The sequence below is a fragment of the Bubalus bubalis genome, chromosome 20 (assembly GCF_019923935.1).
Source record: "Bubalus bubalis isolate 160015118507 breed Murrah chromosome 20, NDDB_SH_1, whole genome shotgun sequence".
Taxonomy (NCBI): domain Eukaryota; kingdom Metazoa; phylum Chordata; class Mammalia; order Artiodactyla; family Bovidae; genus Bubalus; species Bubalus bubalis.
Genome location: NC_059176.1, coordinates 29,783,778 through 29,794,912, shown reverse-complemented (window position 1 = coordinate 29,794,912; position 11,135 = coordinate 29,783,778).

Here is an 11,135-nt window from a genome sequence, read left to right as displayed (position 1 = left end):
ATGTCCATAGGTCAGTTCTCTATGCCTGTTTCTGCAATGCAGCCCTGTAAATAATTTCATCAGTAGCATCTTTCTGGATTCCATACATATGCACCAGTATACAATATTTATATTTCTCTTTCTGACTTACTTCAGTCTGCATAATAGGCTCTAGGTCTGTCCACCTCATTAGAACTGACTCAAATTTATTCCTTTTTATGGCTGAGTAGTATTCCATTGTATATATGTACAACAGCTTCTTTATCCATTCACCTGTCAATGGACATCTAGGTTGCTTCCAGCACCAACTAACTCTAAAGAAGATTCACATTTAGTCTAAGCAGTGTCATACAAAATCTACCTGAGACTCATGAATTTAGGACAACAAAACTAAACTGACATCAAACCCAACTAATAAAATTAAAAATATTAGGCCAATATACTTCTTATGCACAAACCATGCACTTCACTCCCTGCTTATATAAAGAGATTTAATCTAAGCCTACAAACACTGAGTTCAGTTATCTCAGATCAGGCAGAACAGTGAAAGAAAACAAAAGTTTTAGCAATTTACTCAATTCAAACTGGGAATTCAAACTAGACACCCTAGAAGAAATAGATAAATTCCTAGAAATATATAATCTTACTAAACTGTATCACAAAGAAAGAGAAAATTGGAACACGCCAATTACTGACAACGAAACTGAGTTCACATGGAAAAGCAAAGGAACAAGAAGAGCCAAAACAATTTTGAAAAGGAACAAGCTGAAAGACTCATGCAATCTGTTTTTAAGACTTATTATAAAGCTACAGTAATCAATGAAATATGACATTGGTGAATCCAGTATATTGTATAACATATCATATATATTTGAAATGTATCAAAAATCATTATGTTGTACACCTGAAACTAATAAATTGATAGATCTGTAGGTCAACTATAGTTGAATACAAATTTCCTTTTAAATGGAAGCTGATGTTTCCAGTGTCCACTGTACCACAGAAAAATGTATACTGTGAACTTCAGTTTAAGGGTTACTAGGTAATGTGACCAGAAGAATGGATTATGAGGATCTGTCTCCTTATACTTGTGTCCTTAACATCTGCCGATTTATATAATTTTTAGAAGAAACTCAAACTGCTTAGACTAAGCAAATGGCAAGTAGAATCTTGATCTTTTAATGAGCCTGACCAGTAAACACAAATATATGTGTATGTAGTAGTCTTGCCTGGGAAATCCCAAGGATGGAGGAGCCTGGTGGGCTGCAGTCCATGGGGTCGCAAAAAGTCGGACATGACTGAGCCAGTTCACTTTCACTTTTCACTTTCATGCACTGGAGAAGGAAATGGCAACCCACTCCAGTATTCTTGCCTGGAGAATCCCAGGGACGAAAGCCTGGTGGGCTGCTGTCTATGGGGTCGCACAGAGTCGGACATGACTGACATGACTTAGCAGCAGCAGCAGTAATATATTAAAAGTCTCCCACAAGTATTGGTACCCTGTCTCTGGAATCAACATATGTTATCTCCTACCTCTGGGCTGCTCTTGCTCTTCCTCCCTCTTCTGGATCCACTCCCCTTCCTCCTGGGCTTCTCTCACTATCTGTGCCTGGTCATTCAGTCGTGTTCACTACCTATGTGTTCTTAGTCATTCAGTTGTGTCCAACTCTTGGCAAACCCATGACCTATAGCTCGCCAGGCTCCTCTGTCCATGGTCTTCTTCAGGCAAGAATGCTGGAGTAGGTAGTCATTCCCTCTCCAGGGGATCTTCCTGACCCAGGGATTGAATCTGGGTCTCCTGCATTGCAGGCAAATTTTTCACCATCTGAGCCATCAGGGAAGGCCTTCACTATCTATATTAACAGTCTATTGGGAACAAGTCTTTGGGATTTAACTTGGACCTCAATTCCAGATCTTATCTTTCCTTTTTCCCATGGCCCTGTGAATCTTCTACTGTAGATATCAGACACTATGACTCCTAAATCTTGCCCTAAGCTCTGGAGGAATTCTCTCCCTACAACTAGAGGAGAAAATGGAAATCACAATTTTTGGAAGTAATTTACAGATTGATAAATATTTATCATGATTTAGGTTTCCTCAGTGGAGGTACAAGGAGGAAAAACTTCCCAATGATATATAAAGCAGCTGCTAACAAGGATATGGAACTTACTGAGCTTGAGGGAAAATTATAGAAAATAAGTTTTCCTGAAATTTGGAACTGAATATAATTCATGAATTTAATTTGTGGCCCTGTAGCAAAACTATGGCTTTTATTTGATTTTACTTGACTCTGAAAATGTATTCTCTTTCATGAAACTACAAATTCAAAACTCAGAGAAACCACCAGTGATGCAGTTTTGGAATCAGAATTTTTATGTGTCTTTTTTTATGAAGTATAGTTGATTTACAATGTTGTGTTAGTTTCAGGAGTACAGCAAAGTTATTTAGTTTGATAAATGAATGAATGAATAAATAAACACATATATATTATTTTTCAGATTCTTTTCCATTATAAGTTATTATGATATTGAATATAGTTTCTTGTGCTATACTGTAGGTTCTTGTTTATCTATTCTATGTATTGCTTGTTGTTGCTAAGTCGCTTCAGTCGTGTCCGACTCTGTGCGACCCCATAGACGGCAGCCCACCAGACTGCCCCATCCCTGGGATTCTCCAGGCAAGAACACTGGAGTGGGTTGCCATTTCCTTCTCCAATGCATGAAAGTGAAAAGTGAAAGGGAAGTCGCTCAGTCGTGTCCGACTCTTTGCGACCCTATGGACTGTAGCCTACCAGGCTCCTCCGTCCATGGGATTTTCCAGGCAAGAGTACTGGAGTGGGGTGCCATTGCCTCCTCCAATTCTATGTATAGTAGTGTGTATCTGTTAATCCCAAATCCTAATTTATAACCTTTTGTTTTCAATGTCTGAGTTTATTTCCATTGTGTAAATAAGTTCATTTGTATCACATTTTTAGAGTCCACATGTAAGTGATATCATAGGATACTTGTCTTTCTCTATCTGACATATCACATAGTATGATAATCTTGAGGTCCATGAATGTTGCTGCAAAATGGCATTATTTCATTCTTTGTTATGACTGATAATATTCCATTGTAAGTATGTATATATATATATATATATACACATATATATACATATACCACACCTTTAACTCAATGTAATAAGTAGTAGTATTTTTATTGATTTGCTAAAAAATTATCAATGACTAGCAATACGCTATTAGTTGTAAGCTTTTCATATAAATAAGTTGATTAAAATTAATTTTATATGACTTTCAAACTAGATATTTTAATAAAATCGGTTATAATTTATATTTTTATAAATTTTAAAGTCCTTATAAACTGAGTGCATACAATATCTGATTCAACAGCCCCATCACTGAAAAAATGTGAATGTTCTGGCCTAGATGATGAACTGTCTATATAAGGAAAGACACAGGCAAGAAGAAGAAACATTATGTAAACTTAGACTGCAACCACTTGTTCATGGGTTTGCTTATGTGACCATTTCCCATGGATAGATACAGATGAGCACAAAGAGATAAGCCAATAGGTTCATTAACTGCAAATTACAAATATACTATTCACATATTCATTATAGAAATATGAAATAAGAGATTTGTTCATTAAGGTAACACAAGAGTCTAAGCAAATGTTCTATGGAGAAAGTAAAAACATATATTATTGCAGTAAATCTTTTTCATCCAAATATATATCCTTCAAAACATTTGCTTTTTTCTCTATTTCCTAATGTTTTAGGACTTGGTCACCGATGTTTAGGAATACGAAAGCACTGTATTCTACTGTTTTCTCTCTGTATTCTACAAATAACTAGGCATGAAAAAATTGTACATGAATAGGTGAGGAACAGTAAGAGATTACAGGGAAGAAAGTGTGTAATTTGAGTAATTTGAACTGGAATTGACAGATTAATCAGTTCAGTTCAGTCACTCAGTTGTGTCTGAGTCTTTGTGACCCCATGGACTGCAGCACTCCAGGCTTCCCAGTCCATCACCAACTCCCGGAGCTTACTCAAACTCATGTCCATCGAGTCGGTGATGTCATCCAACCATTTCATCCTCTGTCATCCCCTTCTCCTCCCATCTTCAATCTTTCCCAGCATCAGGGTCTTTCCAATGAGTCAGTTCTTCACATCAGGTGGCCAAAGTATTGGAGCTTCAGCTTCAGCATCAGTCCTGCCAATGAATATTCAGGACTGATTTCCTTTAGGATGGACTGGTTGGATCTCCTTGAAGTCCAAGGGACTCTCAAGAGCCTTCTCCAACACCAGAGTTCAATTCAAAGGTTAATAACACAGATTAATATTCACAGATTAATAACACCAGGGAAATCTAAAACACATAAATCTGTAAGAAAAATTAGCATTTTTTTCTTGTGTTTAAAGCATGATGTAGGGAGATATAGCTAAAGAACTCAACTTTGTAGTTATTCATTTATTTAATACCTAAAGTTGTCATTGTTCTTTGTGATTCTTTACCTACCACCATGCCCTTGAGTCCTTCACCAAAACTACAGATGGAAAACAAACAAACAAACATACAAATAGAAAAAAAGGACTTAGTTAAATGAGGAAAATGTAGCATTCAGGAGAATGTAAGTGTATGTGGCTGGGGGTCAGTGGGGAAGAAGGATGGCCTGAATGTGCTAGCTCCACAGGAGTACACGCTCCCATGATAAGGCACCATGAAGTCCTCCTCACAGGTAAAGCAGATATGTAACTATCAGAAACTCAATTAAATATTAACATGTTAGCAGATGAAATGAGTTAGCTACATGCTCTATAAAACTTAAGTCTTATTTCTATTTGTTCTATAGTAGTGTGAAAAGTGGAGAAGGCAATGGCACCTACTCCAGTACTCTTGCCTGGGAAATCCCCATGGATGGAGGAGCCTGGTGGGCTGCAGTCCATGGGGTCGCTGGGAGTCGGACACGACTGAGCAACTTCACTTTCACTTTTCACTTTCATGCATTGGAGAAGGAAATGGCAACCCACTCCAGTGTTCTTGCCTGGAGAATCCCAGGGACAGGGGAGCCTGGTGGGCTGCCATCTATGGGGTCGCACAGAGTCGGAAACGACTGAAGCGACTTAGCAGCAGCAGCAGTAGCAACAGTATGAAAAGAGACAAAGTGTGTCAGCAAAGAAACTAAGGAAACATGAGGAAAACATGTCTTATCTAATTGAGAAGCCTACCACTGTCAGGTGCTACCATTCATCTTTTATAATTTCCAACTACAAACTCCTGTTCTAATCATCTACCTTGTCTTCTTCAGCAAATGTTTTTGATATGTTTGACTTTTTTTTTTGGTTTGAGTAGGCCACCTCATGCGAAGAGCTGACTCATTGGAAAAGACTCTGATGCTGGGAGGGATTGGGGGCAGGAGGAGAAAGGGACGGCAGAGGATGAGATGGCTGGATGGCATCACTGACTCGATAGACGTGAGTCTGAGTGAACTCCAGGAGTTGGTGATGGACAGGGAGGCCTGGCGTGCTGTGATTCATGGGGTCGCAAAGAGTCAGACATGACTGAGTGACTGAACTGAACTGAACTGAGACCATAATCAGTTATTTTCTTAAAGGCTAATTATAAAAACATGTTAATAAAAAGAAAGAAAAAGAAAAATTCATGCTTCACTCATTTTCCTGAGGCAAACTTTCTACAGCAGTCTGGTCTTAGATAAAGGCAAAATGTGAAAAGACCCTTTTTTCTTGTCTTCCCTAGATGGCCCAGCATGTGAGATTTGGGGTAGATTTACACTTTACTCACGGTAATACGTGGCCCTTTGTTTTCCTGTCTTTTCCCTTCACCTCAGACATACCATCAGAGTTAGATAGTTTTTCCTGGACATAAATTTTGGATTCTGTACAATAGAGAAGCAAAAGAAATAGTCTATAAATTGCTTGAGTTTGGGTATTTCCGTGGTTGGATTGTTTGAAAATTTAAGAAAGGTATTTGAATACTACTCTGAAATTGAAACCAGAAAAGGACTTCAAAGCATCAATCTAAATTTTCCAAACTTTCTGAGAAGATAGTTCTTAATTTAAGATTCACTGTTAGGTATGGATGAGAATTGCTAGCTTACCTGAACCAGCTGCTACCAACTCATGTAATGTTCATAATAATGAAGTGAGAATTTTGGCAAGTGAAATCTGTTTAAAACCTAAGAGGCTGGAAGCATCTGTCAAACAGTGTATTCAGGCCCAAACCTAATGGTTTACAAACCAGATGATGATTGCGTACATGTTATGAATTTCTGTTGTATGTTGCTTTCCCAAGTTTTGTACACAAAGTGGTGAAGGTTTTCATTCTATTGATGTGACTCATAAATACAACAGATGAGATGTTTGATAAAAACATTGCTGTCATTTCTAATGAATTCATAAGCTATTGTTCAACTCGCTTTTATGCTACAGGCTCAGCTGAGAGCCCAGGAGTTTGTGTTTAATCAGACACTATACATGTCTATCTTTCCAGATCACTGGGATAATGACCCCTAGGATTTTTTGGAAAAGCCTAACTTCTAATTCTGTCAAGTCTAATTTAAGAAGATTCAGCTTAACTCCTTGGAAGAGCTCATTTCTTTTTTAAAAAAGTGTATTTAATTGGAGGATAACTGCTGTACAGGTTGTGTTGGTTTCTGCCATAAAAGTGAAAGTGAAAGTCGCTCAGTGTCCAACTCTTTGCAACCCCACGGACTATATGGCCCATGGGATTCTCCAGGCCAGAACACTGGAGCGGGTAGCCTTTCCCTTCTCCAGGGGATCTTCCCAACCTAGGGATCGAACCCAGGTCTTCCACATTGCAGGCAGATTCTTTACCAGCTGAGCCACAAGGGAAGTCCAAGAATACTGAAGTGGGTAGCCTATCCCTTCTCCAGCGGATCTTCCTGACCCAGGAGTCAAACTGGGGTCTCCTGCATTACAGGTGGATTCTTTACCAACTGAGCTACCAGGGAAGCCCTGGGTATGTAAGGTTTCTGCCATACATCAACATGAATCAGCCATACGTAAACATATGAGAGCTCACTTCTGTATAAGCTTTTTATACTTTCAAGTCATTATTCCCTGCAGTCTGACAGAGGATAGCTGTAGTACACTCTCAAAGCTGCTAACACACAGAAAGCTACAGTTCATAGCAGGAAAGCAGAAAGGCTGGGTATCGAAGGAAAGCATAATGGTGTTTGAATTGAATTTTGAGACTGAAAGAGAAAGAATTTAAAGAAATGCCTGTATTTATAACTTCCAGAGAAGACAGCTTTAGATTGCCTTTTTCTGTCAGTCAGTTATGAGAACTGCTAGGTGGTCTGTGGCAACCGGTACAATCATATTTTACACCAGGAATGCCCATCATCATCCTAACACAAAACCTTAGGTTTTCCTCCAGTTGTCTGCAAGTGTAGTCAAGTCTTTTCAGGATTTTCTCTTTTTTTTCCCCTTTATGAATTCTCTTCTCATTAGAGTCTGACTGGAAACCTTGCTATTCAATGTCAAATCACTCAGCTGATGGTGCACACACTCTTGGCTTAGTTAGATGTAGAGTCCCTGAGACTGCAGTTAGTAACAGATTCAGCTTTTGCAGCATGATGAAAAGGGGAGGATCTTTTATTTTGATTGCTTTCCTTAGAAAGGAATGACTTCATTATATAGAATTAAAAAATAATCTTTGTAATGGACCCAATTTGATGATTTAATATCTAACAAGATTATGAAGAATCTTGTTTTAAACATATGGTCCAATACTAGGAATTTGACAGCACAATGAAATTTCATTCTTTTCTTAAATAAAAGTTTTATTTTTGTCCATTTATTTCTCTATTGAAAACAGTAGGGGAAAAGTGAATTTTAGCATACATATGTAAAGAAAACTCTTACATGTTACTGTCTGAGCCACCAGGGAAGTCCAGGAACACTGGAGTTGGTAGCCTATCCAGCGGATCTTCCTGCCTCAGGAATCAAACCGGGGTCTCAGGCAGATTCTTTACCAGCTGAGCTACCAGGAAAGCAGAGGAAAATCTACACACTAGGAATGAGTCACCAGAAGAAGAACCTTTGTCCCTTTCCCAGCCCAGGAATCGAACTCAGGTCTCCTGCATTGCACAAGGATTCTTTAACAGATGATCTACCAGGGAAGCCCTTCCTTTAGCTAGCAGCTATTGACTTCAATGGCTCAATTTAGAATTCATAGTTTTATAGATTGTTGATTAAAAACACAACAGCTATAAAGTTACACCTCAATTATGACAAATCATGATAAATAAAACTGCACAGAATGGGCCAGACTAGAATATTTAAATTTCTTATGTCTAGAAATATTTTTATATTAATACTTGATAACCTATCTAAATTATATTTATTGGGTTTTTAGAAGCAAAACATTAATCTAGGTTGAGTCTATCTGTCTCCAAAGTTCCCAATGAGATAGCTCAATGCCAAAAGCTAAGTGCTAAATACGTACCACTTCTACCATAGACAGTTACTGAGGGGTCCTATCAGTAAGTGAGGAGTGAATGGACAAGAACTCTTATCTGCTAGAGCACCTCTTCTCCCTTCTGTCTAGCGCATTTAGGAAGTCTCCCTTGGTCTTCTTTAGTACACCCTTAAGAAAACAATCTGGTCACCCTTCAGCCCATGCTTTAGGGCAACAACCTTCTGTCTGGTTCACTGGAGGAGAATCCCAGCCACCTTACTATCTTACAGTATAAGACACTATGTTAAACATTGGGGATGTAGTGATTATTAAGGTTGACATGGTCCATATTCTCATGGACCTAGTGATGATGACTTCTAACCAGTCGTTTATAAATATGTAAAGATATTTTAAAATCTCCAAACATATAAAGAAAACAGGTTGCTTGAAAAAGAAGTATTCTATATGTTAGGGCGCTGTGTTGTGAGAAAAACCCAATATGAATTAGCTTAAGTAATAACAAATACAAAAAATGGGGAGAGGCGAATGGAATTTAGAAGTTTACACAAACAGAAAATGCAAGGGTATAACTGGGGTAGTTTAGTTGCTAAGTCGTGTCCGACTCTTGTGACCCCATAGACTGTAGCCTGCCAGGCTCCTCTGTCCATGGGATTTCCCAGGCAAGATTACTGCAGTGGGTAGCCATTTCCTTCTCCAGGGGATCTTCCCAACCCAGGGATCGAACCCGGGTCTTCTGCATTGCAGACAGTTTCTTTACCAACTGAGCCATCAGGGAAGAAGACACTGATTTTATTACTTATTATTACTAAGACTAGGGTATAACTTGGGAGGTCTTCTGCATTGCAGACAGTTTCTTTACCAGCTGAGCCATCAGGGAAGAAGGCATTGATTTTATTACTTATTATTACTAAGACTAGGGTATAACTTGGAGAAGGAAATGGCAACCCACTCCAGTGTTCTTGCCTGGAGAATCCCAGGTATGGGGGAGCCTGGTGGGCTGCCGTCTATGGGGTCGCACAGAGTCGGACACGACTGAAGCAACTTAGCAGCAGGGTATAACTAGCTTTAGTAATAATAACTGAAATGAGGGATTTGGAACTGCAACAAGAATCTCACCATAAATTTGCTCTGCTTATAAAAACGTCTTGGCCTCATTCTCCTGCTGCATATGGGTCTTATCCTCAAGGTCAGGGAGCATAGTTGCTGGTTACTCTGGATTCTAACACTTTCAGTTGTAAAACTTTTACAAAAGACTAAAAAGCCTTCCTTCCAGCTGGTAAAAGTCTCAAGGAAGAATTATGATTGGTCCAACTTGTGACTGCATGCCTAGAGCAGCCACTGTGGTTAGAATGATGGAGCACTATGATAAGTTTAGTTAGTGGGCTTCCCTGGTAGCTCAGCTGGTAAAGAATCTGCCTGCAATGCAGGAGACCCCAGCTCAATTCCTGGGGAAGAGATAGGCTACACACTCCAGTATTCTTGGGCTTCCCTGGTGGCTCAGATTGCAAAGAATCTGCCTGCAATGTGGGAGACCTGGGTTCGCTCCCTGGGTTGAGATGATCCCCTGGAGGAGGGCATGGCAACCAACTTCAGTATTCCTGCATAAACAGAAGAGCCTTGTGGGCTACAGTCCAAGGGATTGCAAAGATTGAGACACTACTGAACAACTAAGCACTGCACTGTGGGGTATACTTGGATTGGGAGCCCCCCACCAGAAAGGCATGTTTCGGGTGGTAGAACCCTGGAATCAGAAATGAAGGCTGATGGAGAATGATGATGATAACACAATTGACACTGGGAATACTGCTCACAAAGAACAGTCAGAGCAACTGGAGTAAAACACAGCTCCTGAATAAAATAAGAGACAACTTAAAATGCAATTTCTAAGAACTCAGTAAAATACATCATTAAAAGAGCAATCTTTCATGAAACTAAAGGAAAACACATCTATGGTATTCATGTATTGAGAATGATGATGAGACAATGAGTCCAGCCAAAAAAATAACCCAATGGATGCTTTATGGAAATGGAAGGCAATGTTAAATAGAATTTATACTAAAACACACATTTAGCATTAACTATATACTAAGCAGGCTTAGCAACCCACTCCAGTATTCTTGCCTAGAAAATCTCATGGATGGAGGAGCCTGGTAGGCTACAGTCCATGGGGTCACAGAGAGTCGGACACGACTGAGCGACTTCGCTTTCTAAGCAGGCTTCCCAGGTGGCGCTCATAGTGAAGAACCTGCCTGCCAATGCAGATGTGGGTTTGATCTCTGGGTTGGGAAGATCCCCTGGAGGAGGGCACGGCAATTCACTCCTGTATTCTTGCCTGGAGAATCCCAGGGACAAAGGAGCCTGGCAGACTGCAGTCCACAGGGTCACACAGAGTGGGACATGACTGAAGCAACTTAGCACAGTACATACACTAAGCACTCTTCTAATAACTAACTCACTTGATTTTCACAATAGCCTTACTAGGCAAGTTATAGTACTGTTTTCACTTTACAGATAAGCAAACCGGTGGCTCAGATGGTAAAGTGTCTGCTTGCAATGAGGGAGACCTGGGTTTGAACCTGGGTTGGGAAGATCCCCTGGAGAAGGAAATGGCAATCCACTCCAGCACTCTTGCCTGGAAAATCCCATGGATGGAGGAGCCTGATAGGCTACAGTCCGTGGGGTGGCAAAG